The sequence below is a fragment of the Hydra viridissima genome, unplaced genomic scaffold (assembly GCF_058129835.1).
Source record: "Hydra viridissima isolate aposymbiotic clone 2 unplaced genomic scaffold, HvirCarnegie_v1 scaffold_13, whole genome shotgun sequence".
Lineage (NCBI taxonomy): Eukaryota > Metazoa > Cnidaria > Hydrozoa > Anthoathecata > Hydridae > Hydra > Hydra viridissima.
In genome coordinates this window covers 9,818,103-9,832,466 of record NW_028324312.1, presented here as the reverse complement: position 1 = coordinate 9,832,466, position 14,364 = coordinate 9,818,103, and the positions used below count along the sequence as shown (strand labels likewise).

General features: G+C 33.5%; 1 long non-coding RNA gene across 1 annotated transcript; it reads right to left on the bottom strand.

Moving 5' to 3' along the window:
* Positions 1 to 6,259: 6,259 nt before the first annotated feature.
* LOC149880398 (uncharacterized) lies at positions 6,260 to 6,993 on the bottom strand. The gene is made up of 2 exons (XR_016446110.1): positions 6,758 to 6,993; positions 6,260 to 6,649 (listed from the first exon to the last, which is right to left on the bottom strand). It is a non-coding gene; the product is annotated as an uncharacterized LOC149880398 (long non-coding RNA).
* Positions 6,994 to 14,364: the final 7,371 nt, after the last annotated feature.

The window sequence follows — 14,364 nt, the reverse complement described above, 5'->3', positions numbered from 1 at the left end:
CTTGTTGTTTTTTATGCTGCTTCCAGTTGCTTAAACTTTACTTTTTGTTTAAATTAATCTTTTTTTTTTCATTGTCTTATTGCTGCATTGGGTTATAAAAAAGTTAAAATCCAAGCTTTCGTTTTGATTTTTATTTACATACGTCTGGAAGAGGAAAAGAGTTGTTTGGTGATGTAAAGAATCGGATGAACTGTCGACATCGCACTTTTTTAACCATTTGAGACGTCAACTAAAAACTATTCTTAATAGCCTCCTCTTCTTGATATTCCAAAGTTGATTTCGCAACTCGCATTCCAGGTCATTCCCCTTGTTCGAATTAGAAACGCACAAATATCAACATTTTGGCTAATCCTGATGTTTCAGGATCTGTACTGACTGAATGTATGGCATAGAGATAATACTTTCGTATATGGGGCAGTTTCAAAGGCGCTTTATGTTATCTTTATAAAGCCTCTTTTGACACAAAAGCATTATTAATTACTTTTAAACCATTGAAGAAAACATAAAGTATCCTAGTTTGATTGTTGGATAGACTTCAGGTAAATGATGCAAGCGTTTACACTTGCTGAAGGTATTTACAACTATACCACAGCATACGTGCCCGAAGGTTTAAAACATGCTTTATTCTAGAGTGTGATGGAACGTTTGTAAATACTAGAGTTCAAAATCGGACCCACTGCATTGTCTTGAACTGAAGATCGAGAGATTGGTGCAATGGGCACTTTGTCAACTGCATTTCAACGAGTTGCAGTAAGGACCCGAGGCATCTGAGGGATATTTCTCTCGCCATTAGCTCAGGTGCATGTTCACTAGTTTTGCTAAGCACGATGCAGGCCCCATAAACATGTCCCGCTGGTTGAGAACAGCCAACAGGATATTAAGATTTTATGTTTCCACCACAGAGCTATTAAATAAAATAGGGTGTATGTACCATCTTTGTTCCGCATCAAAATCCATCATTCAATTAAAGATGGAACACGGCAAAGTAATTGACCCAGTAATTTCTCGAAATGCATACTTTGCATCTCAGCAAGACATAGCAGGGGAATCCCGTTGATGAATCCCATTGGAAAATACCAGGTTTGGGCCGGATTTCAGGGAAATGAAGTAAACTAATGTATCTATTTTTTGCAATTAAAAAATGTTTTTTATTTCTGAGGATTTTAAAATATGAACATGATAAAAAAATTGAAAGGAACTTCTGTTTTTTTTAAGGAAATAAGGAAAAATGCGATTAATTTAAGAAACATTTAAGGTTATATTGGTTTCATCGCATTTATAATAATGAAAAAAACTCTATTTTAAATTCTCAAAATACTCAAAAATTCGCTAAAAACACAAATTACATATTATTGGTTATAAGCTGATCTCTCACGCTCCTCCTCGAGTAAATATTTCTTTCAAAATGACCCGAGTTTTTATCATTAAACCATTTGCTCCAAAGAAATAGCAGTGATGTTTTCTTTAGATCTAAATGAACTAACTGCATAAATTGTAGTTACACCGTCCCTTAAAAGAACATTCTTCATGCTCGGGTTCAATTCAATATTTGTCTCATTAACATTTCAGAAAGCATCTGGGAAAAGTCGCGGACATGAAGGAAACCATTCTTTTTTAAAAAATGTAAAAATTTTTGAAAATTTGTACCTGCTGGCTGAAACCGTAGCTGATGCTTTGCTAATAGATTTAAGGAAACAAAGATTTATTCCAGGATTGCTTTTAAAGACTTTACCTTATATTCTGTTTGAAGTCCTTTTTATCAGAAGATTCGCGAAGTTTTCAAACTTCTGAAGCAGTTTTTAGTTTTTAGTTTTGAAAGAAAGTTCCTTCGCACTTTTATGAATTACTTTAATTCATTCGAATTATTGAAGCTCTTCTCTGACAGGTGAAATTTCAGGTTACGGAAAAAAGCAATAGTTCCCTGGAGCGATATCTAGAAAATACGGCATGTGGGGTAGGATCTCTCATTCTAAAAAAAACAGGAAAAACGATAAGAATGGAACAAGTAAAATATCGCTTAGTTGGTGGTTTAAGATAGAAACTTTTGGCATTACAGAAGATGGAATGCAAGTTTCTTCAGAACAAACGAATGGAACAGGTTTTAACTTTTGTTTTAAAGTAACTCGTTTTCCATATTTTAAATACGTTGCTTCAAAACAATCCATGCATATAACTGAATTTTTGCTTGGTACAGCCATGGGCCATATTTGTAAATTAAAGGGTTAAAAAGGCGATGAAGGACTAAAGGCACTCTGCTTTTAAAGCTTAAATTCTTTTTTTAGCAAAGTTTTTTTTTGTTTTTAATAAGAAAACAATTGAAGATTACAGAAGACTCTATAGTTAATTCTATGAAAAATAATATTTTGAACCCATATAAATGTATCATGTATAAAAGTATAATGTATAAATGTCATATAAAATATCATATAAAAATATCATACAAAAATATCATATACAAATGTCATATGCACGTATCATATACAAATATCATATACATTAAAAATTAAAGTTGTCAGCTTTTTCCACTATTGAAAAAAAAAAAAAGAAACTTGTGTTGCAGACTTCGATATTAGTTTGAAGAATTGAATATTTAGTTGCAATATTTAACATTTCAAAAGATCTTGTCATTAAAAGCATGCAAGCAATAAGTGCATGATGAAAAGTTTGCAAATGCGAAAAATTGTGAAACTGGAAAACTCTTTGCTTTTCTATTTTACTCTTTAATTGTTTATGTTTCTTCCGAAACTTTAATTAAAACTTTAATTGTTTTACATTTTCACGAGGTTTTTTTCTCCTGCGGACGCGTCAGAAAACTCATTTAAAATTTTCAGTATTTGAATGTTTATTTTTTTTTTTTTTGCTCATTTTATTTTTCTTCGGTTTGTTTTTTCTGTTTTTGTTCTGTTTGTCTTAAGCAAAAGAAATTTATTTACTATTTAAAGAAAATATGAACTAAAATATTTAAATGAAAAATAGGATTTTTAACACTTCAAACAGTATAGCGATGTCTGATCGGCAAATCGGCCAATCACGTTTGTTGTAATTTTACAATAAGGAAAAAAAAAAACTCAATAAAATATAAAACATTTTTCGCAATATCCAAAACTCTGTTTGGTTCATATTTACTTTGAAAGTAGAACTAAATGAAAAGTAAAAAAAAAAAGAAATTGACCACATACTTTGCGCAGTAACAGAATCGGCCCTTTTCTTTCATTACTTCAGTAATGAAAAAAAGGGCCGATTGTCTGCAGCGGAATATCAGCTTTGCTATGTTCATGTCCTTCATCTTGCAGTGTGTGATGTACTAAACTCTCCCTTAACTGATCCTGAAATGGAAGAAGAAAACACAGATTTTAATGATGATGGTGATGAAAACATCTACAATGATGACTTTGATATTAATCAGGTTGATGTCAAAATGCTAAGCTATATTAAGCAAAATCTGTGACCTTGAGTATGTTCTAGAAAATATGCCTTTATTATTCAACTTACTTTTATTATTCAACTTATCTTTATTATTCAATTTAAGTAAGTTCAAACGTAACATACATCCCAGCAAGTCCTGCAGAAATATGTCAAACTAGAATTTGCGTTAGAACCACTGAAATTATGCAAAATTCAACACTGATTTATACTGATGCCATTTTTCGTTTCATATTTGCTTTGTTAGAAACTTGTCTGTCCAAAATTTCAATACAATCAACAACAGCAGTTAAGGCGACAAGGGGGTCTAGTCAGCTTGCTACGTTTTCTCCATCATCTCAAATACTTAAAAGATCAAGATGATTTGTTTCCAACCCCTTCTATAAAAGTAATTCAAAAAAAGGCTAAAGAACTTCTTTACCAACTGTTTCCAAACAAAAGTGATGAAAATGAAATGTGTCAAGTAGTTAGTGATACAAAGGTTGTATGAGAAAAAACGATTTCAGAAAAATTGGAAAACTTCATTCAAGAGTCAACTTGTGTAACCAGCAGGAAATCGTCAAATATTTCATCGTTCATTGACAAAGACATCAATATTTCTTCAGCAAAAGAGGTTAGAACTGCAAACTAAGAGTTACTCTACGATACCCTGCTGACCATTCTACCAACTTCTGTCTAGGCTGAACGAGCTTTTTCTGCTGCTGGATTATGCATTACAAAGCTCCGTACTCGTTTAAGTGATGAGCCCATTAATGCCGTTTGCTTTCTCAGAGCAGAGTATATTCAAAAAGAAAAAATAAATGCATAACTTTGTTTAAAATTTTTTCTCGTGAAAAACAAATAAAGATAAATAAGAGGCTGATGGTGAAACCATCACAGCTAACGTTCATTTATTTAAAAGAAATAAATAAATAAACTATGGTTATGGCATTGAATGTATTGCTAATTGACAGGAATATAAAGCCAGCCATATCCATCTGTTCGGGTTACTTTCATACTTCAAACTAATTATGAATATCAAAACCTTTAAATTAGGAACGATTTAATCTTACACGTCTTAAATTCAGAATGGCCTGTCATCAAAATGAGCTTAAAACAAATCTGCAATGCTGCAAATGTTCTATGATGTAATTGTGACCGATTGTGAGCAATTTTTATCTTTAAAAACGAGTTTTAGTAGTTTTACTTGTTCTGCCAACGATATGAAAAATTCTTGCCACAATAGGAAAACATTCATGAGGAACCAAAGAATCTGGGAAAACCTATCACAGGATTCGTTCAAAACTAAAATTATACTTGGATAAATCTTTAAAAGTAAAAGGTCGCCTAAATAATAAAAGAAGTCTTTTTTTTTATTTCTAATTATAGGACTTTATCATTCATCATGAAATTATAATTAATTGAATTAAATTGAGCAGGCTATTTTCTTTTCTATTTTTTAATTGAAAAAAATTTAAAACTGATCAAAAATCATTTGATCTAAGCAATCAAAACTTTAATGGGCTGTGGTAAGACATACATACATACATACATACATACATGCATACATACATACATACATACATACATACATACATACATACATACATACATACATACATACATACATACATACATACATACATACATACATACATACATACATACATACATACATACATACATACATACATACATACATACATACATACATACATACATACATACATACATACATACATACATACATACATACATACATACATACATACATACATACATACATACATACATACATACATACATACATACATACATACATACATACATACATACATACATACATACATACATACATACATACATACATACATACATACATACATACATACATACATACATACATACATACATACATACATACATACATACATACATACATACATACATACATACATACATACATACATACATACATACATACATACATACATACATACATACATACATACATACATACATACATACATACATACATACATACATACATACATACATACATACATACATACATACATACATACATACATACATACATACATACATACATACATACATACATACATACATACATACATACATACATACATACATACATAATCTAAGCAATGAAAACTTTAATGGGTTGTGGTAAGACAATCATTTAAAAGGTGCAAATTTTCGAAAACAGAATTTTCACACACAATTTTCGCATTCGCCAAAACGTTTTAGAAAACGTTCGAGAGAGATGTAACATTTGTGATTGTAAGTAAAAAATCCTGGAGTGAACAACTCGGTTTACTCAGCAATTTGGAATAGAAGGCACTCATTTTCCGACTTTTCAAGGTAAGATTTGTTTTAAGGCATCGTAATATATTTTTAAGGATTCCAAAAAAAGCGATTTTTAAAATTTTAATCACTCAGGTTGAAGTTTTACAATCTAATTTGTAGTAATATGCAGAACAGTTTTTGGTTTATCAAATTCGAGCATAAAAAGGCTTTAAAGAAAGAGCCAAGTTTTACATTTTAGCCGTTGCAAAAACTTTCAGGGCATTTATAAACAACTTCTTGAAATCAGATACATCCATGAGAGCTATACAGTGAAACTGGTATATGATGGTCGAGGAGGTCTCATAAAAGTTAGTCTCGGAATCATTGTAATTGCCTCATGTTCTCCACCTTCGAAATTCCTTTGTGTACATTCTTGTACGCACGGTATGAAGTTTTACAAAAATATTAAATAGTAATAGTAGTAATAATAATAATAATAATGATAGTAATAATAATAATATATTATAAGTTATTTAAGAAAATATGATTTAAACAGAAACTCAAAAGTTCTTTACTTTGAAAAAATTTTTGCTCACAATATAAATAAAAAAAAATTCAAAATAACTTTTACGCTAAAATTTAAATTGCGCTTTCTTCCTCGGAGGCTTTAACCAGATTTTGGCTCTTATATCAGAATGACCTGTGCGCTCATGGTTAATGATCCAATCAAAATTCTATTTAGGTCGTGACATCAAGATTAAATTCTATTTCTAAAAAACGTGACAAACCTACTAATGGTTAATCCCGAAGCTACAAGTTCACGTAATTCGATCAATTTAGTCGATTGTATCATAGCCATGCACAAAATATTGCGCATTAATTATATCGCAATATAAAATTCCACGATCTTCTGAAAACACTTTTTAAACGCTGCAACCTTTAAAAATGGTTTTTTATTAAAAATTTTTAAATATTTTTAAAACCAAATACTAAAGCAAAAAAAAAAAACCAAGAAGAAAACAAATAGAAAAGGGAAACATTTTACCCATTTTCTATTGGTTTTAACTCAAATTCTGCTGCCAAAAAAACATGCTGAATCAATTTGTTTAGATAAACCCCACAATCTGTTTTGTGCAGGAACTTAGCTATCTTTTGATAGAGGAATTCGGCAGAGTTATGGACCATATGACTTACACTTAAAAAAACAAAAAAATGATCATGATTTTTTCAAGCAATCAAATGACGTTCAAAGTTTAAAACTTTTAATAAACTTTTTGTTGAACAGCTTTGTCAGGTTTTTTTTTTGAAAATACTGTGAGGCGGGTCTTTTTGAGTATATTTATATGTTTATCGTTTACTTATTGTGAGTCGGGGTTTCTTTACGAGGAATGGGGTTTAATGGTTTGTATATACGGAAGGATAGGGGTATGGATGTTGGGATGCCTCTTTTGGTTCTGTGTAATGGTAGCACTCTGACTTGTGCTATAATGCGTACTTACTTTTCTCGGCGCGTGATATATTTCTTTATGATTAACAAATCTTTTCCGTTATTAACAAATAATATATTCTCCACTTTAAACTATATAAAAAAACTGTTTCTTACTAATTCTTCTGTTCCTTCTTTTATCGTTTATCACGTAACCAACTATAAATTTCCCTACCCTAAATGCCCACCCATATATCCCTTATGTCTATAATTTGTCTTCCTTTATTTAAACAATTTTCGTAACTTTCTCAAAACCTTCTCGTAACCTATCTCTTAGGTTCTTTCTCCTCTGCTCTCCACTTCTTCCCTTTCGCTGCTCCTCCAACTCCCTCCTTTTAACTCCTTCTTTAACTCCCCGCTTTTCTCTTCGAGTTTCTCGTTTTTATATTTGTTGTTTTGTTTTTGGGCGTTGGCGTCTTTTCATTTTCGTTAGGTAGCGTGTAAAATATTAATGGTTGATTTCGGGTGTTTTGATTGTTGTGAATAGCATCTTGGTTAGTTAGGTTTAGCTTCCTCACATAGCTTCATTATTCGATAAAAATCGTCCCTTGATTTTTCTTTTAGCTCGGTGGAAGAAGGGGAAGGGTGGGGTAATAGTATTGTGTGTTCTTTCTTAACGACACATTAGTGGTGAGTTGACGTTAGTGTAGGACAGTGGGTAGGTAGTGGGTTGTTTGGAAAATGGGAGTACGGTGAAAAGTAATTATCGATTGTCTTTGTTTACATAATGTTTTCTCGGTTTGGGAAAGGAATTTATTAAGGATACTTTCTTTTGGTTCACTTGGTAGGTATGCGATTTGAAAGTGTTACGAGACGGCTGTTTGTAACGAAAAACGTTGTTCACGAAGTTGAAGTTTTCATTCAGGCTCGCAATAGTTTAACTGACTTCCTCTTTCTTTTGTAAACCTTCTTTAGCCATTGTAGGTTACGTTTAAATATTAAAAACCCAAGTATAAATTATATACAATTATAGACTTGCCGCATCAGTCTTTATAAAACTAATAAAGCATTCACATAAACATAAAAAAATGAAAAAAAATTTTAAAATGTCACATCAAAACAAATCGCTTAAAAAATGTAAAATCAAAGTAAAACGTAGGCACTAAATCAATAGCTCGGGCTCATACGAAAAATGTGCCATGATAAAAGTACTCCTTTTTTTTTTTTTTTTTTTTTTTTTTTTTTTGTTTTTTTGTTGTGGAGGATAAGGCCATTATCTAGTTGGATAGTTCCATCTTGGCTATCAAGTGATTGTTGGATCGCCCCACCAGCTTGTAAACTTGAAATTAAAACGTATTCGCCTGCTTGTTGTATTGTATGCATTCCGAGGGAATGCATTTCTTCGTAGTCATGGTGAGGGTCTTCCCACACAATAACTTTTAAGGAGTTCTTGATGTAGCAAATTCCTGCTTTGAAAGTTTGATCTATGGTGGAGGGGCATTCTGTGTCAGTGACATGTTGTTCAATGTGGCTTGAATTACCTACTAATTGGGCGGGAAATCGGCGAATTTCAAACAGATCTTGGGTTAGTATATTTGTCCTGAATATTTGGCATTTGTATTCCTCAGAAATTTTATTTTTCCATTGACCTTCTTCAATTTCAAAAATTAACGGTTGTTCAATATTTACGATTTCGGTTGGAGTGGGTAGATCGTCTTTTATTTTGTTGTTGTTATTGTACAATGCGTGAAAAATGTGTCTTACACTTTCGATCGGCGAATGTTCTCTTATCTTTATTAATGAAGTTTTAAGAATTTGGTTATACACCATGGCAAGGCAAAGCTCATGTGGGACTCGTATTTCATCATCTTTACGAGATCTAATACTAGAAACGAATATATTTTCGTGATTACATGTTAAAGTTACTTTATAATGGGTACAAAGGTAGATAGGAAACTTAGAAACGGTTGGGGAGTGACGAAACACCTCCGCGGTATAAGTTTTTAATTCGTAATCTTCTTTGTTCATTTGATGTTCGCAGTTTTTTATTGTGGGGTATTCGTAAATTCCCATAGGCGTGGTTTTAGCGCAGTCATATACCGGCCCAATGTCAATACTTAGAATATGTGGAGCTATTAATGTGAAAAACACGAATATTTGCGTTAGTAAATAATTAACACTGTATTTTCTTCGTCTATGAGAGCTTCGGTTGAAAGTTGTTAATAAACAATTTTGGGGTAAACTGTCTGCTGAGGTTCCAATGTTTTTATGAGGTACTTGGAGCTGTTCAAAATAGATTCGTACTAATTCCGGACTGAGGTTGTTTTCTGGCTCCCAAGTATTATTTATTTCGTCATAATCTTTCCATTTTATGAGGAACTCTCTCTTCCCTCTTCGTGTTCTGTGGTTTCGTATTCCGTCCACTTGAAATATGTTATCTTCATTTGGTTTATGCCAATTCTTCTTTTCTGTATTTGTAGGGGGAACTAGGGATCTCGTTGTTTCCTCGTCTTTATTTTGGTTTTGGTTTTCAACTCTTTCCGCGTTGTTAGATTCTTTTAATGTTTGGGAATTCATTTGTGGATTTTGAACACTTTCTTGTTTTGAGAGGTTCTGATCTGCTGTAATATTGTTAATGGGTTCGTGGAATTTCTTTAGTCTGTTTGCGTGAATGACTGTTGGTCCCTTACTTCCATCGATTTTTTGGATTTTAAAGTTAACTGCTGAAAGCTTTTCTAGGATTATATACGGTCCTCGCCACTGTTTCTGTAGTTTAGGAGATAGTCCTTTTTTTCTTTCTTTACTGTGAACCAATACTTTATCACCTTTTTGGAATGTGGTTTCTTTTGTCGCTCTATCATAATAAAACTTATTTTGTAATTGTGCTTTTTGTAGGTTTCTTCGTGCAATTTCGTGGGCTAATTGAATTCTGGTTGTTAAAAGTTTTCTGAATTCTGTGATCGTGCGGGGAAGGTCTTTTTGAGTATATAACGTAATATCGGGTGGTAGTCTCGGTTCTCTCCCGAATTGTAGAAAGTAGGGCGATTCTCCACGCGAGCTGTTAATAGAAGTTCTATATGCGAATAAAGCCGCATTGATGTGTAGGTCCCAGTCTTTTTGGTGGTCGCTAACGTACATGGAAAGTGTTTTTACTAATGTTCCATTGAATCTTTCTATCATTCCGTCACATTCGGGGTGGTACGGAGTTGTGTTTATTTTCTTAGTGTTTATCATACCACATAGTTCACTAATCAATTTTGAGAGGAAGTTGGTACCTCTATCCGTCAAGAATGTTCGTGGAGCTCCATATCTCAGGACTATATTATCTAGTAATAATTGCGCTATAATAACAGCGTCAGTAGTAGCTGTTGCGAACGCTTCTGGCCAGGCTGTCAATCTATCTTGGAAAACAACTATATACTTATTTCCGGAAATAGTAACTGGAAATGGTCCTATAACGTCACAAGCGACTTGATCCCAAGGTTCTCCTGCTGGTATGGGTTGCAGAGGGGCTTTATATTGAGGAGTTCTTCCTTTCCTTTTAGAGCATTCTGTACAGCTTTGAATCCATTTTTCTGTTTCTGAATACATTAGTGGCCAAAAATATCTTTTCCTAAGTTTGTCAATTGTTTTGACTAAACCAAAATGTCCTGATATTGCGTGATCATGAGCCCAGAATAGAATGTCGTTTCTGAATTTCGGTGGTATTACTAACTGTTTATAAATCCCTTCCGTGGATTTCTTGCTTGGTTCATATATGTGATAGAGTATATCATGTTCGTCGAGTAAATATTGGTTGATATCAACTAATAGTCGCGCTGCTTCTTTTTTGTTATCAGGGATAATCTTTTGTTTTAAGTAATTTATCTTGTGCAGTAATTCTAGGTCTAATCTTTGTTGGCGTTTAACTTCCTCTTTTTCTGGTGTTATTTCATTTTCTATTATAAAATGTTTTGTTCCTCCGATTAAGTCTTCTTTAATTATAGATTCCTTTTGTCTGACGCCATTAGGGAGCTTATCTTGAGATATGGGATTGACATCCAGCTCTTTCTTCGCCGAATTATGATGGTTTAGTGGAAACAAGAATGTGTCATTATTGTCTAATTCTTCCTCATTACGGATCTGATCTGTTTTATTCGAGCTTATGTTTTGTTCCAGTGTTAGATTTTTGTTTTTGAAATCAATCACCCCGTTATATTCGGTGAGAAAATCTTTTCCTAAAATTACATCATAGTTTAAATTGTCTATAACATATGTTTTAAATGGGTAAACTATCTGTCGTATCTCAAAATTAAGCGTTAGCATTCCTCGTATTAGTAGTGCATCTCCGTTGGCAGATGTGACTTGTTGTAGGTCACTTGGGTGTAACGTGCGACGTTTCTTCTTGTTTGAAGTGAGTAGTGTGGAATAAAAGTTGTAGCTTGTGGCCGTTATTGCAGCGCCAGTGTCCACTAGTAACTTCTTCCACTGATCGTCTACTTTTCCCCATATACTTAAATTAGATGGCTGTGATATGTCTTGGCTGTCTTGTATCTGATTGATAATTTGCTTCGATGATGGAGATTGAGGCAATTCTATGGGAATGAGGGGTTTATCTATCATACTCTTGACTGGAATAGGAATAGATGGGGATTCATAAGTTTGGTTTATTTGAACATTTCCTTCTATTTGTATAGTAATTGGTGAAGGCTCATCAATATTGCAATTTAAGACATTATTCTTTTCAGGACCTAATGGGTGTCTATTTGTAACCATTTGTGAATCTTTTTGATCATTTCCAGGGAGGCTAATTGGGTTAGTTTTATTCTCTAGAAGTCCTTGGATTGGGTTTGAGGTTTTTATAGGAATATCGTTAGTTAACTTGCAATCATTATCGTGGACTGTTATAGAAACGACTTGTGAGTTTGGTATTGAGTTAGCATTCTTTTCTCTCAAGGTATATGTGCTATTGGGGCAGCTGAAATTCATAGGTTTGTTGGGACTTATGGTGTTTTGACCATTTAAACTTTCATCACATGAAGCGTTTTGGTTGCGCTTTAACTCTAAGACGTTTAAAGGTGGGTGGTGTCTGGGATTTTCGTTAAACTGCTGGGGTTGTGTTTGGGATCTGTCAATGTTGTTATTTGGGTTCTGGTCATATCTTCTATCATTATATCGTCTTTCATCATATTGCCAATTATTTTCCGCTTGGTGGTTCCGTGGGTTTCTACCGTAGTTTTGTTGCGGTGTGGACCATTTGGAATTATAGTTATTTTCGCTGTTTCTCCAAGAAGGCCCATGGTTTGAAAATTCACGCGGTGGGTTATTGGATAGAGGAATCCGGGGATCACGGAGAACTTGGTCGCAGTATCTGGCTATATGACCTACATTGTGACATTTGTAGCAGGTGGGTTGGTTTTGTGGTTGTGAGTAGTGGTTTTGTGGCATTGCCTGGTTTTCAGTTTGTTGTTTTGAGAGCCGTAACTTTAATTGTTTTAGTTCTTGTCTTAATCTAGCGACTTCTCTGGTTGCACCTTCAGGGGTGGCTAAGTTGGCGGGTGTCGTATTGTATGCGTTTAGTGGGGGTGTATCATTTTCCGCAAAAGTTACCGTGTTTGTTTTCGAGGGTTTATTTTGTAGTTTGTTCATCGCTTTCACTATAGTTTCAACTATTCTCTCATCATCGTCGTTGATAACGGAATTGTTGACTCGTGCTATCCTAACTGCTTTCGTGTAGGTTGCGGGTTGACTTAAGAGGAGTCTCTGTTTAAGGTTAGGGTTCACGCCTTGTATAAATAGGTCTAATTTAGTCTCTTCACTAACGTTTAATTCTTGGCATAATTTCTCGAGATTGGCTATAAACTTCTCTAGACCGCTATGTCCTTCTTTAAGGCTGTAAAGCTGCGTCTTCTTTATCCACACACGCTCTGGGGGTTCATACTCACTTTGAAAAGCCTGCGCGAGTGAGTCAATGTGCTGTTTGTTTTTTTCTGGTAGGGACTCGTAGTAGGTGGAAGCGGACTGGTTCAGGCACAGGGGAAACGCGCAAAGTTGATCGTGGCTATTCCAGTTATTAAAGGTGGCTACTCTTTTAAACTGAAGAAGGAATTCTTTGACGTCTTCTTCGGGGGTTCCATTAAATTTCGGGAGGTTGGATCTATCTATTGAGGGTCTCACGGAGAGTGTCAACTTTTCAAGCAGAGCTGTCAAAAGAGTATCATCATTGCGTTTCTCTGGAGTATTATTTATTACTTGTCTGTCAATTGTTTCCGTAAGCCTTTCTAAAATTCTTTCTAACCGTCTGTTGTTTAAATCGTCACTTCCTATAGAGTCTCTATCGTAGTTGTCTTGTGGGGGTATTTGTACTTCGGGGGTATTAACATTTATAGAGGCAGGTGTGGTGGAGAAAAATATTGGCACGGAGCTGGGATTGTGGTGATTCATTTTAATTGTATTTAAATCTCTTCTTATAAATTTCTTCTTTTAAATTTTTTTCTTTTAAATTTTTAATAAATATTTTCTCTTATTTTTTGTAATTTCCTTCTTATAAATTTTCTTGTTTCAATTTCACCTTAATTATTTCTTGTAAAATTTCTCATTAAAATTTTATTCATAAAAATTTCCTCGTTTAAATTTCTTCTATAAACTTCCTCGTTTAAATTTCTTCTTATAAATTTTATCGTTTAAATTCCTTCTTATAACTTTCTTCTATAAACTTCTTCTTAAAAATATTTTTTTTTGTGCACACCTGAATGCAGCAAAGTTCTCTCTAATTATGCAGAAGAAGAGAGACGAATTTAATCTCGGTAGGAGCTCCAATGTGAGGCGGGTCTTTTTTGTGTATTTCTCTGTTGTTTATATTTGTGTATAAGGGTTTCTTTACGAGGAATGGGGTTTAATGGTTTGTATTTACGGAGGATAGGGGTATGGGTGTTGGGATGCCTCTTTTGGTTCTGTGTAATGGTAGCACTCTGACTTGTGCTATAATGCGTACTTACTTTTCTTGGCGCGTGATATATTTCTTTATGATTAACAAATCTTTTCCGTTATTAACAAATAATATATTCTCCACTTTAAACTATATAAAAAAAACTGTTTCTTACTAATTCTTCTGTTCCTTCTTTTATCGTTTATCATGTAACCAACTATAAATTTCCCTACCCTAAATGCCCACCCGTATATCCCTTATGTCTATAATTTGTCTTCCTTTATTTAAACAATTTTCGTAACTTTCTCAAAGCCTTCTC